The 11,192-nt window shown below is 35.3% G+C and overlaps 1 pseudogene; it reads left to right on the top strand.

Moving 5' to 3' along the window:
* Positions 1 to 3,843: 3,843 nt before the first annotated feature.
* LOC116118626 lies at positions 3,844 to 9,738 on the top strand (annotated as a pseudogene).
* Positions 9,739 to 11,192: the final 1,454 nt, after the last annotated feature.

The following is an 11,192-nucleotide window of genomic DNA, read 5'->3' as shown; positions in this document are numbered from 1 at the left end:
AAATTTTTTTCTTGGTTTTGGTTCCACATGGTTTGGGGCTTTGATGTGTAGTGTTAGTGAAAAACTTTTAGGGTATGTAAAATTTCGAGTGTTCTCTTGGGTATTGTTGAGAGTATGCACCTTTATCATTGAAGATTGAGGATCTTCATTGACTTTGGAATTGACTACTCTATGAATTTGACCATGACTAGTATAGCAGAGGTTTGGTTGTTAAGAAACTGCAAGTTTGTGAATTGACTATTAAGGTAGTGGGGATGAAGATGTTCAAGGGAAGCAATGGCATGCTTATAACTTTGAATTACTGCGAACAAGTAATTTTGGCCACTGGTTTCTTCATTTGGTCATACATCTCGATGGTGGCAATGAGAGCTATGGGTAAAAATCTTTTAAAAATTACTAGAGTACGCTGACAAAAATATGGGGCAGATTATGAAAAATGATAAAGTTTTCAGGGTACAAATGATTGTGAGAATGTTAAATAAAGGGACTATACATGCTTGAATATGCCGCAAGTGCGGGATTCAAATTTTAATATAAAGAAATATGTAAATCAAATAATAACTTATCTCTTATTTATATTAAATCATTCTCTGGGGTTCTGGTTGCCACATTTATGTTTCTCGTATGCCATCAGTCACTAAATGAAGTTTGTAGTTCAAAATTTTTGAACTTCAGCACCTTGGTCCTACATGGATTCTTTTGAGCAAATCTTTTCTAGGACGCTCAACTTTACTATATGTGCTCAGAGGTGTCTGAAGTTCAAACTTCTGCTACTGGGTTATTGATTTGTTGTTTTGGGATTTGTTCTTGATCCAGAGAAATGCAGCCAACTTACTTTGGGAAAGAAGAGAACTGGTTTATGACATTGCCCAATATGGTCACAAAAGCCACCAGAGATTCTTAGCTCATTTAGCCACTGGGAGCTTGTTGAAATCTGGGCTTGCTAAATTTCCAATGATAGAGCATCTACAAAAGTTAGTTCTCAAAGTCCTGAGGAATACATGGATAATTTTCCTGATGTTTGGCCAAAACTCACCAATTAAAATTTGGTTGTATTGTTTCAATTACTATTGTGCATGCTTTTAGACTTTCATTCTCCAATAACATCAATTTAAATTTTTTTCCAACTCCTATCAAACAAGTGAGTATGATATGATAATAAATCTGCTTCATTATACAACAGATTTAGTTAAATGTTGACTTTATTATCCTTAACTGAGAAAATCAAGTTGAAAACTTGTTTCTTGGCTACTGTTTGAAGCAAGGAACACATAACACGTTGGTATCACTTTCTGTGAATACTCAAAGATGTTTATTTTGAAATTTCTCTGTTCCTACTATTCTATCTATTTGTTATCTTGCTCCTCAACACTGACTTGGAAATAAGCTTTTTGTACAAATCTTTTCTTGACTGAGATATATCTTTTACAGGTTGCTGTCGAGAAGCAAACACTGAAAAAATTGCAGACCACGATGTAGATGGAATCGTAAATCAACTGGACTCGGTCACAATTAAGAAACATATTCATTAGAAGGTCTAATTGATTTAATGCTTGAGATACTTTTCTCAAATGTTATACAATTCTGTTTTTAACTATTTCTTTAGAGTTGTGACTCTAGAAGTCTAATTAAACTATTGCTAATTTCTGTATTTTTCTTTTACCTAATTACATTTATCCTAGGAAACAAAAGTAACTTAGCCCTTGGATTCTGCTTATTCTTGATTAGACTTTCGTTTCTCATCTCTTCCATGAAAAGAATCTGGTCCTAATAGTTATACCTCTCCAGCTCCTAGACCTTTCAGCAGATTAGCTCTCTTACTGGATGAGGCTTGGATCTTGTACTATGATTAGAAGCGGCTTATATATTGTTTTATTTTATGTTAAAATTTGCATCTTAGTTTACTATATATTCTCATTTTTATACAGGTCCCGAAGCTTTTAGGTTCAAAGTCAAACAGGCAAAGTAGGCATCATTAATGACATTAGTGGCATTGCTAATGTTGGAAGGTAGTGCTAAATATTTTATTTTAGTCAAATTAACTCCATTTGAATTGAGATAATCCTCTTGTGGGTCACACATATTGATGTATAATTATGTATGTGGCTGAATTGTCTGTGTGGAATTCCCACTTTTACTTTAAATTGATGTACTCTAACTATAATGGATGCATTGATCTTTCTAATTCTATCTTGTGCATTTGCCATTCTCAAGACCTTCTACAAGTGGACATTTATTTGTAAGAAATTAATTTCTTATATATTCAATGATTCATATAAACATAGGTAACTTTGAAGAATTTCTTTTCTGGTAGAAGGTCTTATAGAGGAAAATTTAGAAAGTTAATGGGATTGTGAAATGAAATGTGCACTGAAGTGCCCTTGAATTATTGCAGGATGACCCTTCTGCTTGGCTCTCTCAGGAAATTTTTAAAGGTTCAGAATTTCTATATACTTGGTCATTGTTTTTAAATACATTTGGAAAGTTATGTATCGAAGATCTCACATATATATCTTGACAAATCTCTAAACGATTCCTTTCCTTATATTACAGAGAGAATCTCTAAGGAATGTTTATTATTATTTCAGTTAATTTTTCTCATGGAATTGTGTGCTAAGTTTAGCTGCTGTTTTTTTCAACAGGTGACAGGGGAAGTTTTGATTGAATGGATAAGAACGTACTTTACTATAGAGAAGTGTACTGAGAAGTTAATTGGACTCAAAGCTGAGTTGCAACTCTGCAGTTTACTAAGCTTTTTCTTCATGAGCTGAGCTTCCTGGAAATGCTCCACATGGCATCGGATTCAAGAACCACGGAAGGTTTTTTATTCTCTAAGTAATTAAGCTATGAGATAACTCTGCAAATCAGAATTTCTTATATAGCCGAATTCATCAATAATGGATGAACGACATAACATGTTTCCCTTTCTCTCCTTTCTACCTTCTCTAATTTGTAATTTATAAAAATTATGTTTTCTTTTGTCTAAAAAAAATTCTACATAATTATTGATCAACCATTTGGCTTTAGAATTCTTAAGGAGATGGGATTATGGCTTTGTAAATTATAACTCGAAAGGGAGTATTTTTTATTAAGGATTTTTGTGAAATAGTCGTAAGAAAATTAGTATTTACAGAATTGTTGATCTATTAGGTAGGTTTGGTTCATTTTTCTATGCTTTTCTTAATATTTCAGTTACTTGGTCTGATGAAATTGTCTTATAGAAAGTGGTTATTGTCATTCTTTCTACTTAAATCTTCTAATTTTATGTTGTGATCAATACACAAATAATTCAATGTTTTAGCTTCTCATATCCTATATTGCAACTCTTATGTTTTGTATAACCATTATTGTTCTGTACTTGAGCTTTTGCGCCCTGGTTGTCTCTCTTTCATTTTCATCTAGTTTGTTGTAAAACTAAGAACATAAAAGACATGAAACTAATTTATGTTTCCACTGTTTCTAAAGCTGGCGAGGATTTGGTTGCTCCATTAGTATTAAAAAAACTCATCTTCTCATCATTGTTGTGACTAATCAAAATTGTAGTGTATATTTATATGCTTATACTTAACTATTTGGCAAACTATTGGCTATGGCCTTGGGAATGAACTTAGGCTTTTTATTTGATAATCTATGTTGGTGCAGTGGTACTTGTCTCATTCATGCAGCTCGGACCTGATCTCAATAATCAGATTCATTATCTGAATTAGTTTTTGAAAAGCAGATCATCACGTTTAGAATATGCAGTTTCTTGGGTATTGTTGAGACTTGAGAATATGCATCCTTCTTTATCATTAAAGTTTTAAGGATCTTCATTAACTGTTGGAATCAGCCTCACGGTTGACCATGACTAGTAAAGCAGAGTTTTTGGTTAATAAGAAACTGCAAGTTTGTGAATTGACTACTGGGTGTAGTGGGGATGAAGATGTTGAATGTGAGCAATTGCATGATTATAAAATTTGAATTAGACGAGTGTCCTGAGAACTAAATTGGACTGAAAGCTGAGCTGGAACTCAGCACTTTCTTAAGCTTTTCTTCACTGGAAATACACTTTCAGAAATCATTGACCTATGAAACTAACAAGCAATTATCTTTGTTTTGTCCTGACACATGGTTAGCTATATTTTATTATAGCAAATTATCAAATTAAAGCTATAGGGTCATTCTAAGTGAGATAATGTCTCAACAGTATTTGCAAATGACAAGAATAATTAAGGGCATGTTTGGCTTATTATTATTATCCATATTCTCAATGCTATTCTCCAAATAATGTTTGGCATATTATTCCAGAAATATTACCCTATTTTTTTTTAATTACTTTTAGACCCTAAAAGGTTATTAATTTCATTAAATACCTCCTAAAAAAAAAGTTTAAAAATTAACAAAAACACTCTCGTGACCCATACTTGCCAGATTCTGGCAACCACCGTCGGTGGTAGCCAGAATCTGCCACAACGGTGAATTATCGACCGGAACTAGACGGTAATTCACCGATTTGTCCTTTTCCAGCCAGATCCACAGTGGATCTGGCCGTCAGCGACGGCCAAAGAAATGGCCATCGTTGACGGTCAACGATGGCCAAATCTTGGCCATCATTGACCGAAAACGATGGCCATATCTTTAGCCGTCACTGATGGCCAAAGATGGCCGTCGTTTTGGCCTTTTTCGGCCGTAGATCTGGCCTTTTCCGGCCAGATCTGTGGTGGATCTGGCTAGAAAAGGCCATAATAACGTGTTACGACACAGATCCGACCGGTCTGTGTCGTAACGCGATTTTTCGGCTAGATTCCAGCGGTGGTGGCTGGAATAATCTGGCACTGCAGGTAGTGGAAGTATTTTTGTCATTTTAAATGTTGGGGTATTTATTAAATTAGCAAACTTATAGGGTTTTTTTATAAATTTTTAAATTTTACCTCGTAATACTCCCATATTCAATTATCCAATACTATTCCCAAAATCCTATCCAAAATAATAAGCCAAACGCACCCTAAATTGTAGTAGGAGCTCTCGTTTATGAATTATATATTAATTTTTATATTTAAGAAAGCCAGCTCATGTTGCTTGTTTGACAGTTGCCCAAGGGTTATTATATTTAATTTCTTAAGAAAATAAAATAAAATTTTGGTTTAAAATAATGTGTCCGACATCACCCTAGGTTTTTGGTCACTTTCAATTTGACCAAATTAACTAATTTTCACTTATTTATTTGGTTATTAATATTTATATGCAGATAGTTGTTGGGTTTTTTGTTTTTACTTTTGGATTGTTCTAATCATGCATTACAATTTTTAATACAACCTTCCCAGATTTGGCCTAAACTAATTAACCCCTTTGATATCGGTATTAACTTAAAACCCCCTACCGTTAGGTGAACGTTAATATTTTCTGTTAGTTTTAATAAGAGAGGGGCAAAAGAGTAAATCGTTAATAAATTTTATAGTTAAGCAATAATTAATAAAAAATTAGTATAAGCTAAAAAAAGATGAAAAAGGATTATTAACTTTCACCTATGCAAAACCCAAGCCTACCAACAAACACAAAACCCTTCGCAACCCCACTCTACAGCCGCTTGCACCCCTTTCTCCATCGTGTTTCCTCCCTTCCTAGTATCTTCCCACCCAATCTCTTCAACCACGTCACATCACCATCGTGTTTAACTTGTAGTTCAATTTGTGCAAGTATAATTTGATAGTGTATCAATATTGGAAACTGTTTATATACACTGTTAATAGTGTTCTTTTTGTTGGATTTTTAGTGAGTGATTAGCCAAGCAGAGAAGAGGTGTTCAGGCAGGGACTCAATATATGTTCAAAGCCTATCATTCTCATGTAGTCTTTTTCCTTTTAAAGCCTTTTGATTTTTGGTTGTTTTTCGTTTTGGTCACTGTATCAGATAGTGATCTTATATATTCATATGTATTGTACAAATGTTTAAAGTTTTTTTTCTTGGTTTTGGTTCTGCATGGTTTGAGGCTTTGGTGTGTAGTTGTAGTGAAACCTTTTAGGGTATGTAAAATTTAGCTTATAAGTGTTTTTCTTGGGCATTGTTTTGAATCTGCGTCCTTTATCATTGAAGTTTAAGGATCTTCATTAACTATTGGAATTGATTACTGTATGAATTTATGACTGGGTGAGGCTGACCATGACTAGTATAGCACAGTTTTTGGTTATTAAGAAACTGCAAGTTTGTGAATTGACAACTAAGTGTAGTGGGGGTGAAGATGTTGAAGGGGAGCAATGACTTGCTTATAAATTTAGAATTATTGCCAACAAGTAATTTTGTGCCACTGGTTTATTCATTTTGGTCATACGTCTTGACAGTGGCAATGAGGAGCAATGGGTAAAAATCTTTTAAAAATGACTAGAATACAGCTGACAAAAATATAAAGAGTAGAATTATGAAAAATGATAAAGTTTTCAGGGTACACATGCTTGTGAGAATGTTAAATTAAAGGGATTAGTGACATGCTTGAATATGCCGCAAGTGCGTGATTCAAATTTTAATATGAAGAAATATGTAAATCAATTAATAACTTATCCCTTATTTATTTTAGTATCAGTCTCTGGGGTTCTGGTTGCCACTTTTTTATGTTTCTTGCATGCCATCAGTCACCAAATGAAGTTTGCAGTTCAAAATATTTTTGAACTTTCAGCACCTTGGTCCTGCATGGATTCTGTTGAGCAAATCTTTCCTAGTGGACGCTCAACTTTACTATATGTGCTCACAGGTGTCTGAAGTTCAAACTTCTGCTACTGGTTTATTGATTTGTTGTCTTCGGGATTTGTTCTTGATCCAGAGAAATGCAGCCGACTTACCTTGGGAAAGAAAGGAGAACTGGTTTATGACATTGCCCAATATGGTCACAAAGTGCCACAGAGATTCTTAGCTCATTTAGCCACAGGGAGCTTCTTGAAATCTGGGCTTGCTAAATTTCCAATGATAGAGCATCTACAAAAGTTAGTTCTCAAAGTCCCTGAGGAACAGCATGGATAATTTTCCTGCGTGTTTGGCTAAAACTCACCAATTAAAATTTGGTTGTATTTGTTTCAATTACTTAATTGTGCATGCTCTTAGACTTTCATTCTCCAATAACATCAATTTAGATTTTCTTCTATTGATATGATAATAAATCTGGTTCATTAGACAACAGTACGAATAGTCAATAAATGTTGTTTTTCTTAATTGGTTTGCACTACAGTAACGTATGATAAAGTTACTATTACATGTTTTAACAGGAATTTGTGAATCAAGTCCTTGAGATCATTGAGTTGATGAAATTATGGATGCCTTAATTGGCGTACCAGGTATTAGGGCTATCCACTGAGCAACGTAAGTGGCTCACAATAGCTGTCTAACTTGTTGCCAATCCCTCTATAATCTTGATGGATGAACCTACTAGCGGTTTAGATACACGAGCGGCAGCAGTTGTCATGCGAGCTGCTAAGAATGTGGTTGAGACAGGAAGGACAATTGTTTGACTATTCACCAACTAAGCATTGACATATTTGAAGCATTTGATGAGGTAAAACAGATTTCTAAATTAGAATTTGACTTAAAATTATAATTTTAGTACTTTAGAAATTTCAGTACAGCTTAGTAACATGATACTTCAAATATTATCTAGATTAATTTTAAGATTTTCTTGCTCTCATTTCCTAATGTTACTAGGTTAGTATTGATGTGATAACCTTCGTATTTTCAAATGATCAAATATTATCCAGATTAGAGATAACTATAATCCAACAACATTTATTAAAGTTCCATGTAAAGACTAAAAGCAAAGCTTCTATATACATGGTGCTTTAGGTCTTAAAATTCTATAAGTTTAAACTTTATCCCTTACTTTTTGACAAACTTTATAGTGTCTGATTATTTGTGTCAGCATATCGAGTTAAAAGAGATATGATTACTGCATCCATAACTAAGATAAAGTCTGGGGTCGATGTATTTGTTCAATTGAAAACACAAAAATAAAACACAATACAGACACTTGCAAAATATCTAATTTCGTTAAAGAGCATGGGTTTATAGTTCTTAAACGTTTTAGGATTTTGAAAGATCATGAAAATTTTCATGGAATCAATGTCTTAAAATATCATGGAACAATCTGTTGTCCATAAAATTTATCTAATTTAATGCATAATCCATCTCTTTCACTCATTAAATTTTACACAAATAATCAGTAAATTGTAAAATTTCACAAAGAAAAGAATAGAGTTTAAACTAGAAAAAATTGCCTACAAAAAATTCCATCATAATTGAACTTCATCCTCCTAGGCAGCAACTAAACTTCACCATGTCTGAAACTCTAGGACTCCAGTTTTTAACAGCAGGAGAAGCTATATATAGTTCCTCATACACAAATATATGGAAGTAAATTAGTTTTTCCTTTTGTTCTTCTATCACCCTATAAATCAAAGCAAAATTTTCCATCTCCATAGTAACCTTTGCATTCTTTTTAATATTGAGTGAATTTTAACACTATAGAAGGTCTTGCATAAACCCACATATTTCTATCGCAACAAAGTAGTCTAACATATTGCTACATATCTAATCTAAGAATAGCAATTAAATCATAAGCATAACAAACATTCAAAAACAAAATAGGCAAAATGAATACCTTTGAGCCTTATTGAAATTGGTTTCTTTGCAAACAACCCAATTACAACCAAGGGCTCCTATGTGTGTTCAAAACCGGGTACTCGAACCTATTCGGTGTTTTTCTGAATTGAACTGGAAATTCGGTTTAGGCTATAAGCTGAAACCGAATCCAAACCGGTTCGTGGCTGACCCTGTTTTTGAACGAAAATTTGGTTCAGTGAAGCGGGTACTGAGTTTTGAAGCGAATTTGATGTTCACAAACACCTCATTCACTTCATTCCAGTCACTGTTACTTTCGTCAATGGCCTTCCCGTGGAGCTAAGACAACCAATGATGTTCCTTTTCCATTACATCCCCTCGTCATGACAGCCATGGATCTCCCTTGGCCTGCCATTGAAGCAATTCTCTGTGACCTCAAACCCCGTTTCTTCTTATTTGATTTCGCTCACTGGTTGCCAGCATTGACACAAAAGCTAGGCATCAAATCCATACATTTTTGTATTATTAGTTCTTGCATTATTGGTTATCTGTTAAGCCAAAGAGAAAATTTCCTCAGAAGATTCTGTCAGAAGTTGATTTACCGCACCCTCCAGAAGGTTTTCCTCCTTAAAAAATCAAGGTACATGCCCATGAAGTTCGACTAGTTGCTGCAACCATTTAAGACTTTGCTAGCTTATCACTAGTAGAAGAACAATTAGCATCTTTAAGCGTGTGATGCTATTGGTTTCAAAGCATGCAGGGACATTGAAAGGGCTTATTGTGATTATATTGCAAGCAAGTTCGAAAAGCTAGTTCTGTTGTCAGGGCCTGTAGTGCTAGAACCTCCTTCTATAACTTTAGAAGAAACAATGGGAAATGTTGTTGGCTAGTTTCAAAGTCAAGATTTTGGTATTCTGTGCATTTGGGAGTGAGTGTATCATGGAAAAGGCCCAATTTCAAGAACTGATTTTACGTATTGAACTCACTAATTTACCATTTTTCGTTGCTCTAAAACCACCAATGGGACATGATACAATAGAGTCGACATTACCTCAAGGGTTTGAAGAAAGAGTTAAAAGGAAGAGGATACAATACATTCATCAAGACAAAATTGATTTCAATTTTAATTTTAGGCAAAAAAAAACTGTTTGGTTCCGGTAACGGGTTTTTTGCACAGTCAAAATGGGAATCTGGGTATCTTCTTACTATAACCCGAAGCCAAATCAAACTTCTGGGCACATGGTTTTTTGGTTCGGTTACTGGTTTGGGTTTGGGGTTCGGGTTTTTTTTTGGACACCCCTAAAGGCTCCAAGAAATACCCAACAGACCTACTAACACTACAGTCATGCACTAAAATTCTCCTTCCCGTCACTGTTCTTGGTTTGTACTTCATTTTTAACTTGCCCATAAACATTCAATCATATCAAACCACTTCCATAATACCCAAAAAAAAAAAAAAAAAAATCCGACAAACCTGTCGAAGTCTCGGTGCAAATTAATAATGACCTGTTTCACTGATTTCAACAACACAGTCGTCATAGGCTTTCTCGAGGAGGCGGAGGCCAGGCCATGTCTCCTCGGCACGAATGTCCTCTATAAAAACAGGAGTGTTGGTGAGCGTAACCAATACCAGTCTTTGTCTAAAGCTTTGGCTTTCCTTTAGCCGCTTGTACGTGGTCTTCCCCATTCTCACTAAAGAATGGCAGCTATGTGGTTTATTATATCTGGAAAAACCCTAAATTATATAAGAAATAATAGTGTAATAAACCCCAAATATATAATCGGGTCGAATCTTCTGGTTGTATAAAATAGACTCTTAAGTCTGGCCCACCAACAATTTTGGGGTTTATTACACCCATTTCTCATTTTTCCCCCATGGACTTTAGTCACCAGACTAGGAATGGATTTGTCCCCGGATTTCTGGGGACTTACCCCGCCCCGCCTTGTATGGGGTTGGGATTCCTAGAAAAAAGCAGCGACAGTGGACCCTCCAAACTGAGGTCACACCGTGCTCTGCTTTCTCTAATTGTCTTCTCTCCTCCTTTGGCTTTCCCCCAAACCCTCAATGTTTACTCTTCCTAACCAAACCTAAGGCTTAAACCTCAATATTTCATAATTTCAACAACCAGATGCCCTCTCTTCAAAACTGCACCAACAACCAATCAATCTACTCTTCCTTATCTCAATAACGATGGGGGCATCTGTCGTTGCTGATGTTTATTAATCTTGTGGGATTATGGTATCGAAACTTGGCCTACATCCTGCTATGGAGGACGAGACAGCGACAAAGATCAGATCAACTCCTTTGCGGCTATGGTGCTGGTCTAGAATGGGGTGGGTTCAGATTTTGGTGAGATATGGGCTACTGTGGTAGGTTCAGCGCAACGGGTGCAGCTACGGTGGTGGTTTGTAATGACGACTTGGAGGAAAACTAGAAGAGAAAAGAGATATTTATAAAACGAATCTGAGCCATTCCATTTTTACTATCCAGATTCAATCGGTACGGGGCAGCCGAGGAATCTTTTGGTCCCCATCCCTGTCCTTGCTTTTTATGAGGAATCACTACCCTAGACGAGGCAGGGCGGGGCAGGTCCTTGGAAATTTGAGGACAAATC

Source organism: Pistacia vera, unplaced genomic scaffold (assembly GCF_008641045.1).
Source record: "Pistacia vera cultivar Batoury unplaced genomic scaffold, PisVer_v2 Contig85, whole genome shotgun sequence".
Lineage (NCBI taxonomy): Eukaryota > Viridiplantae > Streptophyta > Magnoliopsida > Sapindales > Anacardiaceae > Pistacia > Pistacia vera.
The sequence above is the reverse complement of the archived record's forward strand: the minus strand, read 5'-3'. Positions and strand labels throughout refer to the sequence as shown.